Source organism: Ovis aries, chromosome 10 (genome assembly GCF_016772045.2).
Source record: "Ovis aries strain OAR_USU_Benz2616 breed Rambouillet chromosome 10, ARS-UI_Ramb_v3.0, whole genome shotgun sequence".
NCBI classification, from domain to species: domain Eukaryota; kingdom Metazoa; phylum Chordata; class Mammalia; order Artiodactyla; family Bovidae; genus Ovis; species Ovis aries.
This window is the reverse complement of record NC_056063.1, coordinates 18,201,012-18,223,553: the sequence shown is the minus strand read 5'-3', so window position 1 is coordinate 18,223,553 and position 22,542 is coordinate 18,201,012. Positions and strand designations below refer to the sequence as shown.

The window sequence follows — 22,542 nt, the reverse complement described above, 5'->3', positions numbered from 1 at the left end:
TCCATGGGGTTGAAAAAAGTCGGTACATGACTGAGTGACTATGATTCACTCACTTAGGAGGCTTAGGTGAGGTCATAAAGGTGGGATCCTCATGATGGGATTAGTACTTTTATGTAAATGGGCTGCCATCTGTGGGGTTGCACAGAGTTGGACACGACTGAAGTGACTTAACAGCAGCAAGGCCACCAGAAAGCTTGAGCTCTCTCTCCACACCATGTGCAAACACAGCCAGAAGGTGGCAGTCTGCAAGCCAGAAAGAAAGCTCTCACCAGATACTGAACCTGCTGGCATCCCGGATCTTGGACTTCTCAGGCTCCAGAATTGTGAGAAATAATGGTCTGCCGTTTAAACCACCCAGTTTATGATATTGGATTATAGAGGCTGGTTTAAGAAAACGAAAAGACTAAATATAGGCTTCGGAGAACATATTTGCAAAGCATATTTCTGCTAAAGGGCTGGAACAAGAATATGTAAGGAATGCTCAAAACCCAACAATAAAGCAAACAAGCCAATAAGTAAATAGTCAAAAGAATTGAAAATATTTGAAAAGAATTGAAAATATTTCACCAGAAAGAAATATGGGTAGCACATAAGCACATAAAAAGATGCTCAAGTCATTAAAAACTAAACTACACTGAAGTACCTGTACATATCTGTTACAATGAATAAGATTATTAATAAAATACAAAAAAAAACCCTGGTATTACCAAGTGCTGGTAAGCATACAGACTAATTAGACCTCTCATACATTGTTGGTAGGAATGCAAAATGGTACGAACAGTATGGCAGACAACTTATTATTTCATATAATGTTGAGCATATGCTTATCACACAACCCAGAAGTTCCATTCTTGGATGTATACCCAAGAGAAATGAAAACTTGAGTTCATTCAGAAACTTGTATGCACATGTTACAGAAGCTTTATTCATAATCATCAAAAACTGGAAATAACTCAAATGTTCTTCAACTGTGAATGGATAAATCTAGTATGTTCATACAATGGAAAATGACTCAGCAATACAAGGAGCAAACAACATGGATGGGTCTCAGGTGAAAAAAATCATATATAAAAAGCTGCCTGCTGTTTGGATCCATTTATATGACACTCTGAAAGAGGCAAAGCTATAGACACATAGTACAGGGCACTCTTGGCCTGGGGCTGAGGGTGTAAAGAGGGTGAGCACAACGGGACCTGACGGATGGTGGGGAGTCAAGCAACTGTCCTTTGTCCTGATTGTGGTGGTGGTGGTAACATGGCTATCTGTTTGTCAAAGCTCAGAACTATACACTAAAGTAGATGAATTTTATTTTATGTACATTAAATCTCATTAAATCTGACTTAAAAGAAAACAAAAAAGCATAGTGCACTTTGGACTTGAAGAAAGGAAAGTGAAGTGAAGTGGCTCAGTTATGCCCGACTTCTTGTGACCCCGTAGACTGTAGCCTACCAGGCTCCTCTGTCCATGGGATTTTCCAGGCAATAGTATTGGAGTGGATTGCCATTTCCTTTTCCAGGGGATCTTCCCAACCCAGGGCTTGAACCCGAGTCTCCCGCATTGTAGACAGATGCTTCACTGTCTGAGCCACCAGGGAAGTCAGAGAAAGGAAAAGTCAAGATGCAGTTTAGCAATGGTAAGAGTCAAGATCTTACAGAGCTTGGGACTTTCCTGGTGGTTAACTCTGCACTTTCTATGCAAGGGGCATGGGTTTAATCCCTGGTCGGGGAACTAAGATCCCAGATGCTGGCGGCTTAGCAAAAAAAAAAAAAAAAAAAAGACATTTCAGAGCTAAACTGCTCTATTAACAACACCTGAAGTTGTCATCCTTGTGGATGGAGTTGTGGAAGTGATGACATCTCCTGGAAAGCTAGCGTTACACTGGAGATAAGGGGAGGAGTTTCCTGCTCACTGGGCCTTAGAAGATTCAGGGAGCCTGAGCTCTGGTGGGTGATGTTCATGGTTCTTGGTAAGGAGGGTAGCCTACTCCTAAAACACAGTAGGAAGTCTGGGGCTAATAGGAGTGGGTAGATAAGGAGATTCAGAAGAAGTCACATTTAGTAGCCAGTTTGAAGTATTCCTTTGTTCTGTGCCCAGTTCTGTTGAACTCTTTGCAACCCCATAGACTATAGCCTGCCTGCCTGGCTTCTCTGTCCATGGAACTGTCCAGGCAAGAATGCTGGAGTGGGTTGTCATTTCCTCCTCCAGGGGGTCTTCCTGACCCAGGGATTGAACGGCTCTTGTTTCCTGCATTGGCAGGTGGATTCTTTACCACTGTGCTACCTGGGAAGCCCAGAGTTTTCCTTTACTACGCTGTAATTTCATTTTACTATCCTGAAGCCTTCAATAAAGTCTGGTTATACATTACAGCCTTGTCTTAACTTGTCTTGAAGAGTTAGGATGGGCCTGAGTTTACCCTCCTATGAAGGGATAAAGAAAAAAGAAGGGCATCAGGCCAGAGAGCTTTGAGAGAGCATCAAATGTCAAAGCCATTTGATCAAAGTCTTTGATCTCACTGCACTATGTACTCAAGCTATACTTAACACGTAAGTGCCCTATACTTGAATACTTGAACAAAAGCTACTGTCCACATTATCATTTAAGGAAACTAGAAAAAAAATTTTCTCAAAATCTTTATGCTGATTGACATGAAATACAAATGGTTATGAAAGGAAAAAGGCACCAACCTGATGTTTAGGGGTCCTACAAGAGAAATATAAATCAGCCCACATGGATGTTACTTACTCTAATTAGACAATCCGCATACCACAATTCCTTTCTGCAGGACCGCCAGCCCATTAAACAGGGCATACCAATAGTTCCTGCAGCATTGGAACCCGACAGATCTTCTTATCACTGCATCTCTTTTTAGTTTACCTAGATTCTCAGCTGAAGGGTATGGCTCTCAGGCACAGGGGACTCCCATGCCCAGTTCGAGGACTTTCCTGGGAGGGCACACTTCTCCTCCCACCCATCCAGGCAAAAGTATTGAATGCCCACCATGGAGGGTGCTGGAAATCCTCCAGACTGACTCTTTTGTCCAACTTCAATACATCGTTATTTTAATGAAATCCTGTTTATTTTCTATACATTTTCTATTTATTTATTATAGTTGAGTCAGGTTTTTTACCAGAAGTTTATCTGATCTTCCCCAGTGGCTCAGATGGTAAAGAATCTGCCTGCAATGCAGGAGACCCAGGTTCAATCCATGGGTCGAGAAGATCCCCTGGAGAAGGGCATGGCAACCCCCTCCAGTATGCTTGCCTGGAGAATTCCACGGACAGAGGAGCCTGGCAGGCTATGGTCCACAGGGTTGCAAAGAGTCAAACACTACTGAAGCAACTTAGCACACATGCATAGACCAAAGGAATAGAACAGAGATCCAAGATATGAACCCTTGTGTGGGTAACTAGCATTGTCCAGCTGTTAGCTCCTTCAGATCCTCCCACCCTCAGTGTTTCAACTGAGGTCACCTTCTTGTGGTGTTCCTCAGCCAGTGACCGAGATCACGGTTAGAGGCAGAGGTACAAGGCACTTTTATCCCACATAGAATTTATCTAACAGGCCGTTTTTGCTCCAGAGCTCCCTACTGGGTTAGCAGTCTTGTCAGGTTATTGTTTGATGGCTCCCCTGCTCAATCGTTTTCCCTCACTGTTTCTTAAGAAGCATCAATAAAGCTTCAGCACTGCCAACTCAATCTCTGTACCCACTTCGTGTGTCTGTTGTCAGGCGGTGGTTTGTCTGGTGACTAGATGATGTAGGGGGCCCTCCCTTACTTGTGATTAGTCGGCTGGGGTTGGGACAAGAGGAGCAGTGAGCCACTTGTCGCTCATCATTCAGAAGGGCAGCCTGGACTTGTTCTCATGGTGAGTGATTCAAGAGCAGAAAAAAGGCAAGTCCCTGTGCACAAGCACTTTTCAAGCTCATTACATTTATTAACGTCTCATGTGCCAAAGCCAGCCACGTGGCTGGCCAACCTGATTTAAGAGTGGAGAAAATAGCCTCGGCTCCTCAATGGGAACGTCTGCCAACTGACACTGTGAGGTGTGGATGCCAAGAGAAGACTGTGGCCATTTTCATAATCTACCAGAGAGACCTTGGGAGAGTTAGCCAACTCAGTTTTCTCTTAGGTAAAATGAGAATAATGAGTACCTATGACAGCTGAAAGGGTTATTGAAAGACTTCCATAGGACACAGTGAGTAGAGGGTCTGCTGCGGTATATGGCTCACAGTGGGGCTTCTCTGGTAGCTCAGGGGTAAAGAATTACCCCCTGCCAATGCAGGAAACACGAGTTCAATCCCTGGGTTGGCGAGATCCCCTGGAGAAGGAAATGGCAACTCACGCCAGTATTCTTGCCTGGGAAATCCCGTGGACAGAGGAGCTTGGCGGGCTGCAACCTTTGGGGTTGGAAAGAGTCGGGCATGACTTAGCAACTAAACATCAACAACAAATGCCCCACAGCAGGCACTCTTAGGCAGCTCTGCCTTGTGCTCCTAAGGATACAAGAATGTTTGCGTCCTCATGGCATGTGTAAGTGAATACGTTTTGTGAGAGGTTGTATTGTTATTCCCAAATATCCACAGATCCCTTCCTTGTAAAATGGTTATACACTCCTGTCTACGGCACTGCATCCCCCGGACGGAGTATAGGTGCCTGTCACTAGGCTTAGCCACGTCACTTTCTTTAACAACAACAACATAACTCCACAAAAACTCCACAAAAACCAAAACCAAACCAAAAGGAGATTACAATGTGCTAGTTCTTAGGAGAAACTTTAAGAACCATTGCTGTTTTCTACGAACTCACTTAATATTTTCCTCTGCCATGAGAATGTCAGGTCCGGATAAAGACTATTCCTTTGGCACCAGTCCTAGAATGAGAAGCAAAATGGATGAGAGCCATAGCCAGCCTGTAGCCCTTCGCATGTAATATGAATGAGAAATACACTTGTAAGCCATTGAGATTTGTGGGGCTGTTTGTTACTGCAGCACGATCTGGCGAAATCAAGTACATATTTCTTGTTCTCAGTTGGAATAGAGGATGTATCCTTGTAGATACTTCAAGTAAGAAAAACTTCTGTTTAATTTCAGAATTTCTCATCTAGTTTCAAACTTGTATCACTCAGACTATTTATAATAATAGTTTAGTTATTTTCCCTTGGGTACCTTGTCATTGCCTGAGATTAACTAAAAATGTGTCTTTCCCCCATTATGAGTAGCAAACTTTCTTGTAGCCTTGAATTTTCCTTCTTCTATACTGTAGATCAATATCAATATTAAGCCACACAGCTGGTGTTTTGCAAGTTGTTTACTTTTCTAACACATTTCATTTTATTAAATGGGTATCTATTGATTCTTCACAATTGCACCACTGCTGAAATGACTAGAGATTATTTCTTTTGAAGTCTTATAATCCCTTTAGTTTGCAGCCAATTTTGCCCTAAGAGTAGATAGTCTGAGCCTGTGAGAAATTTAGAAGAGGCATAATATTTTTCTACAGTTAAAAAAAAAAAATCAGTCAGGTATAGTCAATATAGAAAATGTAGCCATGAAGAAATGTACAAAGGAGAAAACCAAATATACCAGCCAGAGATGACTATGGTTAGCATTAATGCTGTATATCTCCAGTTCCTCTCCTAAGACACCACTGGAAAACTAATAAGCATCTTATCTATCTATCCTTCTTCCTTCATATGAAACAGGGTAAAATCAATTGGGTCTTGGATACACCCGCTTCTAATAGATCCAACTCTCTATCCTTTTCTCTCTACCCTTCCTCCCTCTCCCCAACTTTAACTACTGCTCAGCCTCTACTGCAGTACTTGAAAACTCCTCTTGGGTGGAGGTATCCTGGGGTACAGCCCACTTCTGGAACAATGACTTTGCCTGGAACAAGGGCACTTGGCAGAGCTTCTCTTGAGGGCAGAGACTTTCCATTTCTTTTGTGGTCTATCAGTTTAGTTCAGTCACTCAGTTGTGTCCAACTCTTTGTGACCCCATGAATCGCAGCAAGCCAGGCCTCCCTGTCCATCACCAACTCCTGGAGTTCACTCAGACTCATGTCCATCCAGTCAGTGATGGCATCCAGCCATCTCATCCTCTGTCGTCTCCTGCTCCTCCTGCCCCCAATCCCTCCCAGCATCAGTCTTTTCCAATGAGTCAACTCTTCGTATGAGGTGGCCAAAGGACTGGAGTTTCAGCTTTAGCATCATTCCTTCCAAAGAAATCCAGGGCTGATCTCCTTCAGAATGGACTGGTTGGATGTCCTTGCAGTCCAAGGGACTCTCAAGAGTCTTCTCCAACACCACAGTTCAAAAGCATCAATTTTTCGGTGCTCAGCCTTCTTCACAGTCCAACTCTCACATCCATACATAACCACAGGAAAACCATAGCCTGGACTGGACAGACCTTAGTTGGCAAAGTAATGTCTCTGCTTTTGAATATACTATCTAGGTTGGTCATAACTTTTCTTCCAAGGAGTAAGTGTCTTTGAATTTCATGGCTGCAGTCACCATCTGCAGTGATTTTGGAGCCCCCCAAAATAAAGTCTGACACTGTCTCCACTGTTTCCCCATCTATTTCTCATGAAGTGATGGGACCAGATGCCATGATCTTTGTTTTCTGAATGTTGAGCTTTAAGCCAACTTTTTCACTTTCCACTTTCACTTTCATCAAGAGGCTTTTTAGTTCCTCTTCACTTTCTGCCATAAGAGTGATGTCATCTGCATATCTGAGGTTATTGATATTTCTCCTGGCAGTCTTAATTCCAGCTTGTGTTTCTTCCAGTTCAGCATTTCTCACAATGTACTCTGCATATATGTTAAATAAGCAGGGTGACAATATACAGCCTTGACATACTCCTTTCCCTATTTGGAACCAGTCTGTTGTTCCATGTCCAGTTCTAACTGTTGCTTCCTGATCTGCATACAGGTTTCTCAAGAGGCAGGTCAGGTGGCCTGGTATTCCCATCTCTTTCAGAATTTTCCACAGTTGATTGTGATCCACACAGTCAAAGGCTTTGGCATAGTCAATAAAGCAGAAATAGATGTTTTTCTGGAACTCTCTTTCTTTTCCATGATCCAGTGGATGTTGGCAATTTGATCTCTGGTTCCTCTGCCTTTTCTAAAACCAGCTTGAACATCAGGGAGTTCACGGTTCATGTATTGCTGAAGCCTGTCTTGGAGAATTTTGAGCATTTCTTTACTAGCATGTGAGATGAGTGTATTTGTGCAGTAGTTTGAGCATTCTTTGGCATTGCCTTTCTTTGGGACTGGAATGAAAACTGACCTTTTCCAGTCCTGTGGCCACTGCTGAGTTCTCCAAATTTGCTGGCATATTGTGTGCAGCACTTTCACGGCATCATCTTTCAGGATTTGAAATAGCTCAAATGGAATTCCATCGCCTCCACTAGCTTTGTTCACAGTGATGCTTCCTAAAGCCCACTTGACTTCACATTCCAGGATGTCTTGCTCTAGATGAGTGATCACACCATCGTGATTTTCTGGGTCATGAAGATCTCTTTTGTACAGTTCCTCCATGTATTCTTGCCACCTCTTAATATCTTCTGCTTCTGTTAGGTCCATACCATTTCTGTCCTTTATCGAGCCCATCTTTGCATGAAATGTTCCCTTTGTATCTCTAATTTTCTTGAAGAGATCTCTAGTCTTTCCCCTTCTGTTCTTTTCGTCTATTTCTTTGCATCGATTGCTGAAGAAGGCTTTCTTATCTCTCCTTGCTATTCTTTGGAACTCTGCATTCAGATGCTTATATCTTTCCTTTTCTCCTTTGCTTTTCGCCTCTCTTCTTTTCACAGCTATTTGTAAGGCCTCCCCAGACAACCATTTTGCTTTTTGCATTTCTTTTCCATGGGGATGATCTTGATCCCTGTCTCCTGTACAATGTCACGAATCTCATTCCATAGTTCATCAGGCACTCTATCAGATCTAGGCCCTTAAATCTATTTCTCACTTCCACTGTATAATCATAAGAGATTTGATTTAGGTCATACCTGAATGGTGTAGCAGTTTTCCCTACTTTCTTCAATTTAAGTCTGAATTTGGCAATAATGAGTTCATGATCTGAGCCACAGTCAGCTCCTGGTCTTGTTTTTGTTGACTGTATAGAGCTTCTCCATTTTTGGCTGCAAAGAATATAATCAATGTGTAGAGTCTTCTCTTGTGTTGTTGGAAGAGAGTTTTTGCTATGACCAGTGTGCATTTTCTTGGCAAAACTCTATTAGTCTTTGCCCTGCTTCATTCCGTATTCCAAGGCCAAATTTGCCTGTTACTCCAGGTGTTTCTTGACTTCCTACTTTTGCATGCCAGTCCCCTATAATGAAAAGGACATCTTTTTTGGGTGTTAGTTCTAAAAGGTCTTATAGGTCTTCATAGAACCGTTCAACTTCAGCTTCTTCAGCGTTACTGGCTGGGGCATAGACTTGGATAACTGTGATATTGAATGGTTTGCCTTGGAAACGAACAGAGATCATTCTGTCGTTTTTGAGATTGCATCCAAGTACTGCATTTCGGATTCTTTTGTTGACCATGATGGCTACTCCATTTCTTCTGAGGGATTCCTGCCCACAGTAGTAGATGTAATGGTCATCTGAGTTAAATTCACCCATTCCAGTCCATTTTAGTTCGCTGATTCCTAGAATGTTGACGTTCACTCTTGCCATCTCTTGTTTGACCACTTCCCTTTTGCCTTGATTCATGGACTTGGCATTCCAGGTTCCTATGCAATACTGCTCTTTACAGCATTGGACCTTGCTTCTATCACCAGTCACATCCACACCTTATTTCTACTGATGGAGGTGTAACGTGTGTATCACTATTTTTGCTCACCCATTTCCCTTCCTTTTTAAAATTTTTATTTGTTCATTTGGCTGTGTTGAGTCTTCTTTGTGGCACAAGGGATCTTGACTTGTGGCACATGAACTCTTAGTTGTGGCATGTGGGAGCTAGTTCCCTGACCAGGGATCAAATCCCAGGCCTCCTGCACTGGGAGCTTGGAGTCTTAGCCACTGGACCACCAGGGAAGTCCCCCATTCCCTTCCATACTACAACTGTGGTAACAGGAAATTCATTCCTACTTTTAACAAGCATATTTCAGGAACTTGCTATCTGCTAGAGATAGTACTGGGCCCTGTGGTTAACAAGATGCAGCCTGTCCATCCAGGTTTTAGTCGAGAGATAAAATCTTAGAGAGAGCTAGTCTTAAGTTTTCTCTTAAGTGAGTGAGTGACTATTTATTAGACTGTACCCTGGGCTAAACCCTAATCAGCGTTTCTCTGCCACCCCTTCCATCTCCTTGTCTTAACTGAAATCTGACTCTTCCTTGGGTCAGCACTTTCCCAGCCAAGGTCACAATGAACCTGGAGGGTGCATTTGGCAGACCTGAACGCCATGCCTTTTGGGCTGATACAGTCCACTGGGTCACAGTTTAGGGAATGTTCTTCTCATGTGTGCCTTTGCCTAGATTAAATGTTGGCTGTTCATGCCCTTAGACTCCACTGGCCTCAGGAATCAGCATTCCCAGTGCTAAAGAATCCACCTGCCAATGCAGGAGACACCAGTTCAATCCCTGAGTTAAGATCCCTGGTTTGATCCCTGGAGAAGGAAATGGCACCCCACTCCAGTACTCTTGCCTGGAGAATCCCATGGACAGAGAATCCCATGGACAGGTGGGTTAACAGGTTGTGGGGTCGCAAAGAGTTGGACCCACTGAGTGACTAAGTTTCTGTCTGCCTTCTGTTCACTGCCTCTTCCAGACCATTACTCCCTCACTCTCCTGCAAAAACATTCTCCTTTACTAAGGTTCATGCCTTTTGATCTGCTCTCCCATCTGTCTTCAGGTCCCTGTCGTATGCCCACCTATGGTTGTACTCTGTCATTCAGTGAAGACTTTGATGCTCAACTCATGGCCTTCTCTACTGCATGTGCCATCCCCCTCCATGGATGACCCTCCAAGACTTTGGCTTCCTCATTTTCAGTGGCCTTTTCTCCACTTCTGTTACAAGCTCCTATAGCCACACCCCAACTCTTACCATCATTTGAAACTATTTCCAAAGTAACAAATTTAAGTACTGATAAATGTGTGCATTCTAAGTCACTTCAGTCATGTCCGACACCAGGCTCCTCTGTCCATGGGATTCTCCAGGCAAGAATACTGGAGTGGGTTGCCATGCCCTCCTCCAGGGGATCTTCCTGACCCAGGGATTGAACTTGGGTTTCCTGCAAATCCTGCATTGCAGGCAGATTCTTTACCACTGAGCCACCAGGGAAACCCCCTGATAAATGTGTAAGGACCTGTAATTGTGTCCTTCCCTCTTCAACAGCCTAGTTAGGCTCAACACTGGGGAGAAGAAACCTGGGAAAGGGTAGTGTGTGGGCTGAGGTCTGGGGCTTATTATGCTCATGGTTGACAGAGAAGCAAAATGGAAGCTAAATAAGTACAACTCTTAACCACTTCATTGATGGCTTGGTTCTCTGCCTCGTTTTCATGCTGTTTCCTCTAGTATTGTTTCATTATCTCTTAGTATCTATGTTTTGTGGAAGAGGCTCTGTTTGGAGGATGTGATCAAGGGTAGCTGCTCCATCTGCCGTCTTCCAGCTCTGCCCCGTCCTTCCTTCCCGCCGTCTGTATGTCCACTGTCTTCCTCCTTGGGCCTTCTGGTCCACTGACACCCCTCCCACTTTCTAATCCATCAGGCTTCTCTTCTTGGGTTCCATGGTTTCTTAGTTCCATAACATTCTTAACATTATACTAAACTCCCTTCACCCACTCGCACTTTCTCATCTCCATGTGACAAAAACCCAGCCCGGAGTGAAACCAACTGTGCGCTGTCTCTGTGGTTGCCCCTGAGCCTCTGTGTCTGCTGGAGAAAATGGCATAATAGGCAGACTGTCGTCAGTATATAGTCAGCATCACCGCCTTCAGATGGGTTCTTCTTAACACAGCCCAACTGTCCTGAGGCTTCTCACTTGACTTGCTTTCCTACAGTCCATGATGAAAGCTTCAAAGCCTCTCCAGTCTCTTCAGATCTCTGACTTTCTCACCTTCTGCCTTTTTTCCCAGTAGACAGCTGTGACTCCTCTCCCTCAGAAAATCCAAGCTTTTGGATCAAACCTCATTCAGTTTTCTGGTACAAAACCTGCCACCCTGCTACTTCTGTATCCACTCTCAGTGCTCCCTCTTGTGGCTTCAGAAGAGGCCAGTCCCTCCACGAGGGTTGTAAGATACCCTCTCCAGAAGTGTGATGTTATTTAATTGTCTTCTCTCCTGTATATTATTTAACCTCTTTCACTCAGTTGAATTGTTCCCATCCAATCTAAATATACTCACATCTTTTCCATCTAAAACCATACAAACGAATATGAACAGAACATAATAGTCTAGATCAGGGTCCTTTTTAACTGCTCTCATTAAACTGTGTTCCTCATCTTCAAAACACACAGTTTAGTTTCAGCTATTTATTCATTACTGTGGGTATTTAGCTCATGCCTGCTCGTCCAACAGAGTGTAAGCCATATGAGAGGTGATGCTGTGTTAATTTTTTGCTTTCCATTGTTTTCCCAGGTGCCCAGATCCACAGCTGCTTGAACAGAGTTGACATTCAATCAATAGATATTTTGTGTTGAAGTCCTTCATCCATTCAACAGTTCATTTTTTGACCAGCTGCCAGGCACTGAATTAAGCACCAAAGATAAAAATTTGCCTTGCCTCAAAGAACTCAAGTTCAGTGAGGAAAAAAGATCAAACCCTTGAGTGATTTCAGTATAATGTGATATGTACCAAAAGTCATACACAGCATAGCAGCTTCAACTTCAGCCTGGTTGGGAGTGGAGCGTGAGAAAAGGCAGGTAAAGGTAGTTGAGAAAGGGTTCCAAGAAGAGGTACGCACTGTGTCAAGTCCTAAGAGCCAATGAGGTGGCAGTTGCCCAGTGAGTGATGAGGAAGACAGGGAACAGCAGGAACACTGGCCTCAGGGCCATGACCTTTAATTGCAAAAGACCTCTAACTGTAAGGAGTTCAGTGAGTCTCCAGACTGTGTAAGAATGTGGAAGGAGCTGGGAGATGAAGAGATTTGGAATGCCAAGGAACCACTGATGGTCTTTATACGTGGAAACACAACGACACCTCTAAAAGCTATTGTGATGCTGTATTTGCTATATTTGGGCTTCCCAGGTGGCTCAGTGGTAAGGAATCTGCCTGCCCAGCAGGAGATGCAGGTTCAATCTCTGGGTTGGGAAGATCCCCTGGAGAGTGAAATGGCAACCCACTTCAGTATGCTTGCCTGGGAAATCTCATGGACAGAGGAACTGGTTGGGCTACAGTCCATGGCGTCAAAAAAGAGTCAGACACGACTTAGCAACTAAACAACAACAACAACAACATCTGCGTTGATTACTCCTGTATGGAGGATGGACTGAAGAATGACTGGGAGAATCTGGAGACACCTTTTGGGTTCCTCTTCTTCTTTTTAAATGTATTTATGTATGTGACTATGGCCGGTCTTAGCTGGTTGTGACATGAGAACTCAGTTGTGGCCTGTTCGATCTCTTAATCATTCCTTGACCAGGGATGGAATGCGGGTCCCCTGCTTTGGGAGCATGGAGTCTTAGCCACTGGGCCACCAGGGAAGCCCTAAGTTGATCTTTAACTGGCAATATCAGACTAGCTTCTTTGAGGTCACAATTAAACCTTCAGCTTGCCGTCTTTTAAAATTTATTAAATGAGAGATAAATGATGTTCCAGGTCAAGAGATAAAAAGACCTACATTAAGTTCACCTCCTAATCCAGGCTCCAAAGTAAATCTCTGTACTATCCTGGGTATTTGGGTTATCAGTGTACTATTCTCCCCACCTCTCCAATGTCTATTTATTTTTTGCTCTGTTTTGTTTTTATTTCTTAAGTTAAATTGACCTTTGAATTGAGGGCTACATGAAACAGCTCCATGGGAGTATTAACACTACACTTACTCTAGTTCAGTTCAGTTCAGTTGCTCAGTCATGTCCGACTCTGCGACCCCCATGGACTGCAGCACACCAGGCCTCCCTGTCCATCACCAACTCCCAGAGTTTACTCAGACTCATGTCCGTTGAGTTGGTGATTCTATCCAACCATCTCATCCTCTATTGTCCCCTTCTCCCGCCTTCAATCTTTCCCAACATCAGGGTCTTTTCAAATGAGTCAGTTCTTTGCATCAAGTGGCCAAAGTATTGGAGTTTCAGCTTCAGCATCAGTCCTTCCAATGAATATTCAGGACTGATTTCCTTTAGGATGGACTGGTTGGATCTCCTTCAGTCCAAGAGACTCTCAAGAGTCTTCTCCAACACCACAGTTCAAATGCATCAATTCTTTGGTGCTCAGCTTTCTTTATAGTCCAACTCTCACATCCATACATGACTACTGGAAAAAACATAGCCTTGACTAGACGGACCTTTGTTGGCAAAGTAATGTCTCTGCTTTTTAATATGCTGTATAGATTGGTCATAACTTTTCTTCCAAGGAGTAAGCATCTTTTAATTTTATGGCTGCAATCACCATCTGCAGTGATTTGGGAGCCCCCCCCCAAATACAAGTCTGTCACTGTTTCCATTGATTCCCCATCTATTTGCCATGAAGTGATGGGGCCAGATGCCTTGATCTTAGTTTTCTGAATGTTGAGCTTTAAGCCAACTTTTTCACTCTCCTCTTTCACTCTCATCAAGAGGCTCTTTAGTTCTTCTTCACTTTCTTCACCATAAAGGTGGTTTCATCTGCATATCCGAGGTTATTGATATTTCTTCCAGCAATCTTGATTCCAGCTTGTGCTTCATCCAGCCCAGCATATCTCATGATGTACTCTGCATGTAAGTTAAATAAGCAGGGTAACAATATACAGCCTTGATATACTTCTTTCCCTATTTGGGACCAGTCTGTTGTTCCATGTCCAGTTCTAACTGTTGCTTCTTGACCTGCATACAGATTTCTCTGGAGGCAGGTCAGGTGGTCTGGTATTCCCATCTCTTGAACAATTTCCCACAGTTTGTTGTGATCCACACAGTCAAAGTCTTTGGCATAGTCAATAAAGCAGAAATAGATGTTTTTCTGGAACTCTTGCTTTTTCTCTGATCCAGAAGATGTTGGCAATTTGGTCTCTGGTTCTTCTGCCTTTTCTAAATCCAGGTTAAACATCTGGAAGTTCACGGTTCATGTACTGTTGAAGCCTAGCTTGAAGAATTTTGAGCATTACTTTACTAGCGTGTGAGATGAGTGCAACTGTGTGGTAGTTTGAGCATTCTTTGGCATTGCCTTTCTTTGGGATTGGAATGAAAACTGACCTTTTCCAGTCCTGTGGCCACTGCTGAGTTTTCCAAATTTGCTGGCATATTGAGTACAGCACTTTCACAGTGTCATCTTTGAGGATTTGAAATAGCTCAACTGGAATTCCATCACCTCCACTAGCTTTGTTCATGATGATGCTTCCTAAGGCCCACTTGACTTTGCATTCCAGGATGTCTGTCTCTAGGTGAGTGATCACACTGTCATGATTATCTAGGTTGTGAAAATCTGTTTTGTATAGTTCTTCTGTGTATTCTTGCCACCTCTTAATATCATCTGGTTCTGTTAGGTTCATACCATTTCTGTCCTTTATTGAGCCCATCTTTGCATGAAATGTTCCCTTGGTATCTCTAATTTTCTTGAACAGATCTCTAGTCTTTCACATTCTATTGTTTTCCTCTTATTTCTTTGCATTGAGCACTGAGGAAGTCTTTCTTATATCTCCTTGGTATTCTTTGGAACTCTGCATTCAAATGGGTATATCTTTCCTTTTCTCCTTTGCCTTTCACTTCTCTTCTTTTCACAGCTATTTGTAAGGCCTCCTCAGATAGCCAGTTTGCTTTTTTTTTACTTACTCTAAGGATATTGTACATCTTCCCTGGTGGCTCAGAGGTTAAAGCATCTGCCTCCAATGTGGGAGACCCGGGTTCGATTCCTGGGTTGGGAAGGTCCCCTGGAGAAGGAAATGGTAACTCACTTCAGTATTCTTGCCTGGAGAATCCCAGGAGAAGCCTGGTAGGCTACAGTCCACAGGGCCACAAAGAGTTGGACACGACTGAACGATATTGTAAAAAATTCATTTCAGAAACAACAACCAACCCCCACTTGACACACACATACACACCAAACTCATAGAAACATAGATCAGTTTTGTGATTTTCAGAGGTGAGCAGTGGGATAGAGCCGGGGTAGGGGGAATTAGAGGAAGGTGGTTGAAACCTACAAACTTCCAGTTAATGTTAAATAAGTACTAGGGCTATAATATACAATATGATGACTATAGTTAACCCTGCTGTATGGTGTATAGGAAAGTCATTAAGAGGATAGATCTTAAGGGTTCTCATTATAGTGACTGTTTTTTCTTTTTATGGTATCTATATGGGATGATGGATGTTAGCTAGACCTTTTGTGATATCATTTCACAATATATGTAAATCAAACCATCATGCTCTACACTTAAACTTATATAGTGATGTATATCTATTTCTCAGTAGAACTGAAAAATGTGTTTTCCATTATGTCCCATGTGACCTTACAGTGATCCTGGTAAGAAACTCTTGCCTGATCTTAATATCAAATGTAAAGACCCTGAGCAATGACCTATTTATGTATCTACAGTCAAATTACATAACTCACTAGTTGTCTACAGAAAGGCTTATGGATCTGGTTTGGGTCCTTTCTTAATAGGGATTATTATTGCCAACATACTTTCAGTGCTATTCCTGGCCTAAATGTTGACCTTTCTCCTCCTCTTTTTACATTTCACTTTAAGGTGCGAGAGTGAGTCAGGCAGCTTATGGGTGAAGAGCATTCTCGTTGGAATGAATGACAACTGTCTAAAGGTCAAGGCAGAAGCATGCCTGATGTGTTTCAGGAAAAGCCTGGAAGCTGGCATGCTTGGAGTGGAAAAAGCAAGGGAGAGTAACAGGAGATTCAGTCTTAGTGGTTAGTAGGTCTAACCATGGCTTTGCAGGCCATTTCGAAGAAGTCTGGTTTTTACCCTAAGATGTGCAAAGTGGCACGATCTAACTTGTATTTTCACAGGACCACTTTGGCTGCCGGGAGCAAGGGTGGAGCTGGGTTATTAATTAAGAGGCTGTTGCAGTAATGCAGGTAAGAGATGATGGTGACTTGGACAACAGTGGTATTTCTTTTTTTAATTTTAGTTATTTGTCTGTGCTGGGTCTTTGTTGTCACATTGACTTTTCTCTAGTTGCAGCAAGCGGGGGATACTCTCTAGTTGCGGTGTGCAGACTCCTCATTGTGGTGCTTCTTTTGTGGCAAAGCACAGGCTCTAAAGCATTTGGGCTTCAGTAGTTGTGGCACTATGGACTCAGTAGTTGCTGCCCCCTGGGCTCTAGAGTGTTGGCTCAATAGTTGCGGTGCACGGGCTTAGTTGCCCCATGGCATGTGGAATTTTCCCAGACCCGGGTTCGAACCTCTGTCTCCTGCATTGACAGGTAGATTCTTTATCACTTGACACCAGAGAAGCCCAACAGTGGTATTAATGGAAGGACTAAGAAGTGGTGGGATTCTAGAGGTATTTCGAACGGGGAGTCAATAGAATTTGCTGATGGATTGGATATGCAAGAAAATGTGGGATGTGAGTAACTAGAAAAGTATACGTGGCATGAACTTTCAGGAGGAGCAGGCTTGGGAAAGAAACCCAGGAGCTAAGTTTTGGATGCGGCAAATGATACATAACTCAGTGAACCAGTACTTTTTTTCAAATGATCAATTCATGCCTGTACAAAATCATGCATAGGTAAAGATTCATTCAACAGTCGCAATAGATCAATGGACTTCAAAATTACAGTCTGAGAAATTCACTGACATAGTTTCAGATTCTACGTTGCAGCACATCTTTAGGGAGCTATCATCCTTTGAGTTTCAGGGTAGTGTCAAAGACAAATATCCATAATTATCTGAAAATAATAAAAATAACAAAATATTCCCCTCTTTTCCCGATTACATATCTGTACATGTTTTCTTCATACCCTTGGACCAAAACACATGCTACAGTAGATTGAATGCAGAAATACATATGAGAATCTTACTGTTTAACATCTACTGTTAAGCCAGACATTAAAGAGATTTGCAAAAATGTAAAACATTGCCACTCTTCTCATTAATGCTTTTTATTTTGGAAATAATTATTTTTCATAAAAGCATACTATTTATGTTAACATGTGATAGGTTATTTTAGTTATTTTTAAAGTAAACCTAAATTTTCTCAATTCAAATTAAGATGGTATACAACATTGAGAGATAAAACCACACAAACAAAAATTCTTTGGGATCCTCAACAAGTCTCAGGGTGTAAAAGCATTTTGAGACCAGAAAGTTTGAGAACTGCTGGTTTTGTCTGCTTTGCATAGCTAGCCTAGATTCTTATGATGATTGTAAACTTATCTCCTTTGGAATTCTTAGTCCTTATCAGGACCAGAGCCAAAGAGTTAGGGCTCACACCAGCTGGCTGTTACTATTCATAGGCGACAGAGTGGACATTAGAGACTTTGCCTTCGCTTCTGTATCCTTCACTTAGGGTGCAATGGACCGAAGAATACAACAGCGCTTATCATGACCAGGAGCCAAAGGGAAGCCATTCTTCATGTTTATGAGATGGATTTCAAATCTTAAAACCATTTGGAATTGTCTTATGAAGTAATTTTAGATAAAGTTTCCTAAACAGAGAGTTAATTTAAAGGCTCATTTAGAAAAGGATATATGTACAATTTTGATATCCTATACTCCATTGAGAATTAAGTAAACCTCTTTTGTCCATTTTTCAACTGAGTTATCTTTTTCTTTTAGTGCATTAATTACCTATAATGTTGGTAATTGTCACATAAGTACCTTTATAGTTTGTAATATAAATGTGTTATGTTTCTACAGGTCAATCTACAATAATTAAAGTTAAATTTAAGGTCTGAATGGATTTATTTTCAAGTGCTTGCTGATATCAACTGTACAGGAGACAAATTAATTCATTTATCAAGTTAGATACTACCTCAGAAAAGTAACACAGGAGATGCAACAATTAATTCAGGCATATACTATCTTGTGTAGATTTGTCATAGAAATGATACTTCTGTTTCATTTGATGCGTAAATTCTATGATCAGTTCTTGAGCAATATATAGGATGGCTGCAAACCATTTCTTAACAGTTTTTCACAATGCTTGGATCCCACTCTGAAATACTTTGGTTATAATGCACTTGCCCAAGGTTTTGTAATTCCATGCTGAAAGTGAAAGTTGCTCAGTCATGTCTGACTTTTTAATCCCATGGACTATATAGTCCATGGAATTCTCCAGGCCAGAATGCTGTGTGGATAGCCTTTCCCTTCTCCAGGGGATCTTTCCAACCCAGGGATCGAACCCAGGTCTCCCTCATTGCAGGCAGATTCTTTACCAGCTGAGCCACCAGGGAAGCCCAAGAATACTGGAGTGGGTAGCCTATCCCTTCTCCAGCGGATCTTCCTGACCCAGGAATTGAACCAGGATCTCCTGCATTGCAGGCAGATTCTTTACCAGCTGAGCCACCAGGGAAGCCCAAGAATACTGGAGTGGGTAGCCTATCCCTTCTCCAGCGGATCTTCCTGACCCAGGAATTGAACCAGGATCTCCTGCATTGCAGGCAGATTTTTTACCAACTGAGCTATCAGGTCAACATCCCCATGCTGAAATGTCCTACTACTTATCGGAATAAACTTTATAAAATTCTTGCTCAGATAATAAAAAGACAAGAAATTAAAATGACAAATTTCCGTTACCAGTTTCATGATAAAATTTATAAACTCAAAACTGATATTTACGTTCAAATCAACAATCTGAAAATTACCCATGCAACCTAGCTAACCTGCTGTGTAGGTTAATTTCATTAATTAAGTCATTGACTTATTCAGTGAACATTTATTGAGTGTCTAAAATACATAATTGACTGTTAAAGGTCCTTTGTGCAGGCAGGCATGCTCAGTTGCTCAGTTGTGTCTGACTCTTCGCTACCCCTTGGACTGTAGCCTGCCAAGTTCCTCTGTCCATGGGAGTTCACAGACAAGAATACTGGAGTGGGTAACCATTTGCTTCCCCTGGGAATCTTCCCAACCCAAGGATCGAACCTGAATCTCCTGCTTGGCAAGCAGTTTCTTTACCACTGCACCACTTGAGAAGCCCTGTTTTGTTTTTTTGTTTTTTTGTTTTTTTTTTTGAGAAGCCCTGTTAAAGGTCCCAGCGTAATGAAAAAGACAAAATTCTTACGCTTATACTCTATATTCTAAGTATAATCATGTAATTCCTAAGTGGGGTATTTGTTTGGAAACTGAGGAACTATAGATGAGAATAATGACAACAGTAATAAGTAATATGTTTTGAGAGCCAGGTATCAGGCACTGTTCTAAATACTATGTATTTCTGACAAGGAAATTCTTCCAACACATCACTGCAGTCTCCTAGTTTCAGCCTCTTTCTAAAGTAACACCCTCGTTATATTAGGATGGGGAATGGAGGAAAGACACCAGCTTCTTGCTGCTATTGTTGTTCAGTTGCTAAGCTATATCTGAGTCCGACCCTGTGGACTTCTTGCTGTGACTTCTACCATTTACCTTGTATGTATATGTATGTGTGTGTGTGTGTGTTTGGCAGGGGTTGGAAAGGAGGGAGACTAGATTCCCTGTTTACTTTCTTCTTGGTAATTTTTGGTATTGTATGTTCTTCACCACGAACTCACATTTCTGGTTTTACTAGTCACCTGGCTCCTTGGGTTTCTCTATTACAGGAAACCCCAAATTAAATTGCTCTTAGTACTGCCTAGGGGAAGGGTAAAGAGCTCTCAAGACAATGGTAGTTGAGTTGTTTGTAACAGGCAGCTCCACTTAATAACTAAACACAGAGAAACGCAGCACTGTTTAATCTTGTAGTATCCTGATACCATACCAGTCTTCTGTTTCGGGGGAGGGACTAAAATATAATCCATTTTTCAGTGGAAACCATCCTAACGGAAATAAATCTGGATTCCAGAACTATTAACTTCATATTTTCTTTATGTTCCTTCACAATTTGGGCTAACATTTGTCGAGCACTTATTCCAGCCACTGTTTCAAGCACTTTTATACAATTTAACTCACTTTGTACGCATGATTACTTTAGGGCTGGTTTTGATGTACATCTATTTCAAAGGCAGAGAAATTGGAATTCCCTGTCAGTCCAGTGGTTACGACTCCATGCTCCCGTGCAGGACTCACAGGTTTAATTCCTGGTCAGGAAACTAGGATTCTACATGCCACATGGGCAGAATAAATGAATAAACAGTAGAGAAACTGAGGCATGAACAGCTGAAGAAATTTCTCACAATTATAGAGCAGGCAAATCGTAGAGCCAGGATTTGGGTCCAGGCAGTCTAGCTCTACATCCCATGCTCTTATCCCCCTGAGAGATGAACCGTATGATTGTGTTCTTTTCATTATATCACACGTGTGTTATTCATGCACTGACAAAAGGTGCATGTTCAGAAGACAAACTGAAATTATCCTGGAGTAATCACAGTGCAGGCAGACAAAAATGCAGTGAGGAGGCCGGTTCTTCCAGTTCACAAAGTCTTTGCTCTGCTCCCATTCTGCTGTTGAGCCTACCACCGAACTTCCTTATTTCAGTTACTGTATTTTTCACTCCTAAAGTTTCCATTTGGTTCCTCCTCTTATCTCCGATGACTTGCTGAGGGTTTTGATTTTTTCGTCTGTTTCGAGCATGTCTATAGTTGCTCACTGAAGCATTTTTTTTATCATGGCTGCTTTAAAATCTTTGTCAGGTAATCTAATGTTGGTATCAGCTCTGTGTTGGCATGTATTAATTGTCTTTCATTCATTCAGTTTGAGATTGTGTGGTTCTTTCATTTGGAAATCTGGACATTTTGTATGATGTTATGAGATTTTGGGTTTTATTAAAACCTTCTGTTCAGCTGTTTGTTTTTTTGACACTGCTCTCTCAAGGAAAAGGGGGTGCTGCCTAGATACTGCCAGGTAAAGGGAGGAGACCAAGTTCTCCTCTTGGCCTTCACTGACCCCCAAGGTGGGGAGCTCCTTATTATTGCTGGGTGGGAATGGGAGTCCTGATTTCCACCAGCACCAGAGAGGAGGTGGTTTTGTTACCACTCTACAAGGGTGAAAGTACTGACTCTGTCGGGTCTCTTCTGACACCACCCAGGTCAGGAGGGAGAGAAGAACCTCATTACTTTTGGGTTGGGGCAGAAGACCAGGTTCCCCATATGATCTCCACTGAAACTGAGGGGTGAGGGGGCTCAGTGTCAGTGAAAATATGGTTCTCAGTGTTCTTTTCTGACACCACCCTTAGTGGGGTGCTGGAGCACCTAGCTATAGTTTGCAAGGATGGAATCCTCCCCCCACCCCCATATTTCTTTATTTAGTTGGCTGTGCCAGGTCTTAGTTGCAGCATGTGGGATCGAACCCAGGCCCCCTGCATTGGGAGCATGGTGGAGTCTTAGCCACTGGATGGCCAGGAAAGTCCCAAGGATGGAACTCTTGAAGCTGTACTCAAACTTTGTTGGCATTGGTGGACGAGGGGCCACGGTTTTTCTTGTGGTGTTTGGCCAGAGCAGAATGCTGTTGTCTGAAAATTTTCTATCTTGTTAGGCTGTACACTGCCTTTTAGTTAGAGAGAACAGACTTTGGTGGGGGTTCTTTTTTAATTTTTGATCTGTACCCAGTGGCATTTCTGGCTTGCTAGCTTCTTTAGCACCGATTTGGGATATACAGGACAGAGAAGAAAATCCAGGGAACTCACCGCCATGTTGTTCCTTGGTTCTAGGGATCCCTGGCTGGCTTGTCTTCTTCTCTCCTGCTCTCAGAGTCTTGTTTTGATTGTTTTATATATAAGGCCTACAGTTTTTAGTCGAACTAATTGGGAAGAATAGGAAAAGTACTTGTACTCCATATTCCCCACTGTTATTTATTTTGTTGTTCAAATTGTCTCATAACTGGCTACTGGGGGACCCTTCAAACTGGCTTCTGTATATTTCTGATGCATTTCCATCATTCTTTCAATACACCCTAACTTTCTGGGCTAACAAAATATTCCAGGCTCATCATATGCTTTCCCTGCTCAATCCTTAAGCAGCCATTTCTTTAAGAAATCCGACTTCCCTCCAGTGGAGAAGGGTAGTTATACATGGGCACTAGATGTGCTTGCTGTTATTGGTGGTTATTGCTGTATTGATGTTGTTATTACTGCTCCCAGGTCTTCTCCGTGAACAGAGCACACATACATATTTATATCTGTGATGGTCAGTCTTATGTGTCAATTTGGCTGGGCAGTGGTGCCCAGATACTGGGTCAACCACTATTCTAGATGTGTCTATGAGGGTGTTTTTGTATGAGATTTACATGTAACTCAGTGGGCTTTGAGAAAAGCAGACTGTCCTCCATAGTGTGGGTGGGCCTTACCCCACCATCTAAAGGCGTGACTAGAACAAAAGACTCACCACTTCC

The 22,542-nt window shown here is 42.4% G+C and overlaps 1 long non-coding RNA gene across 1 annotated transcript in view; it reads right to left on the bottom strand.

The window, feature by feature from the left end:
* Positions 1-898: 898 nt before the first annotated feature.
* Positions 899-22,542, bottom strand: part of LOC132657284 (uncharacterized) — a 29,206-nt gene continuing 7,562 nt past the window's right edge. Inside the window, exon 2 of the long non-coding RNA XR_009595184.1 lies at positions 899-4,868. This is a non-coding gene — a long non-coding RNA (uncharacterized LOC132657284). The remainder of the gene's footprint in view (positions 4,869-22,542) is intronic.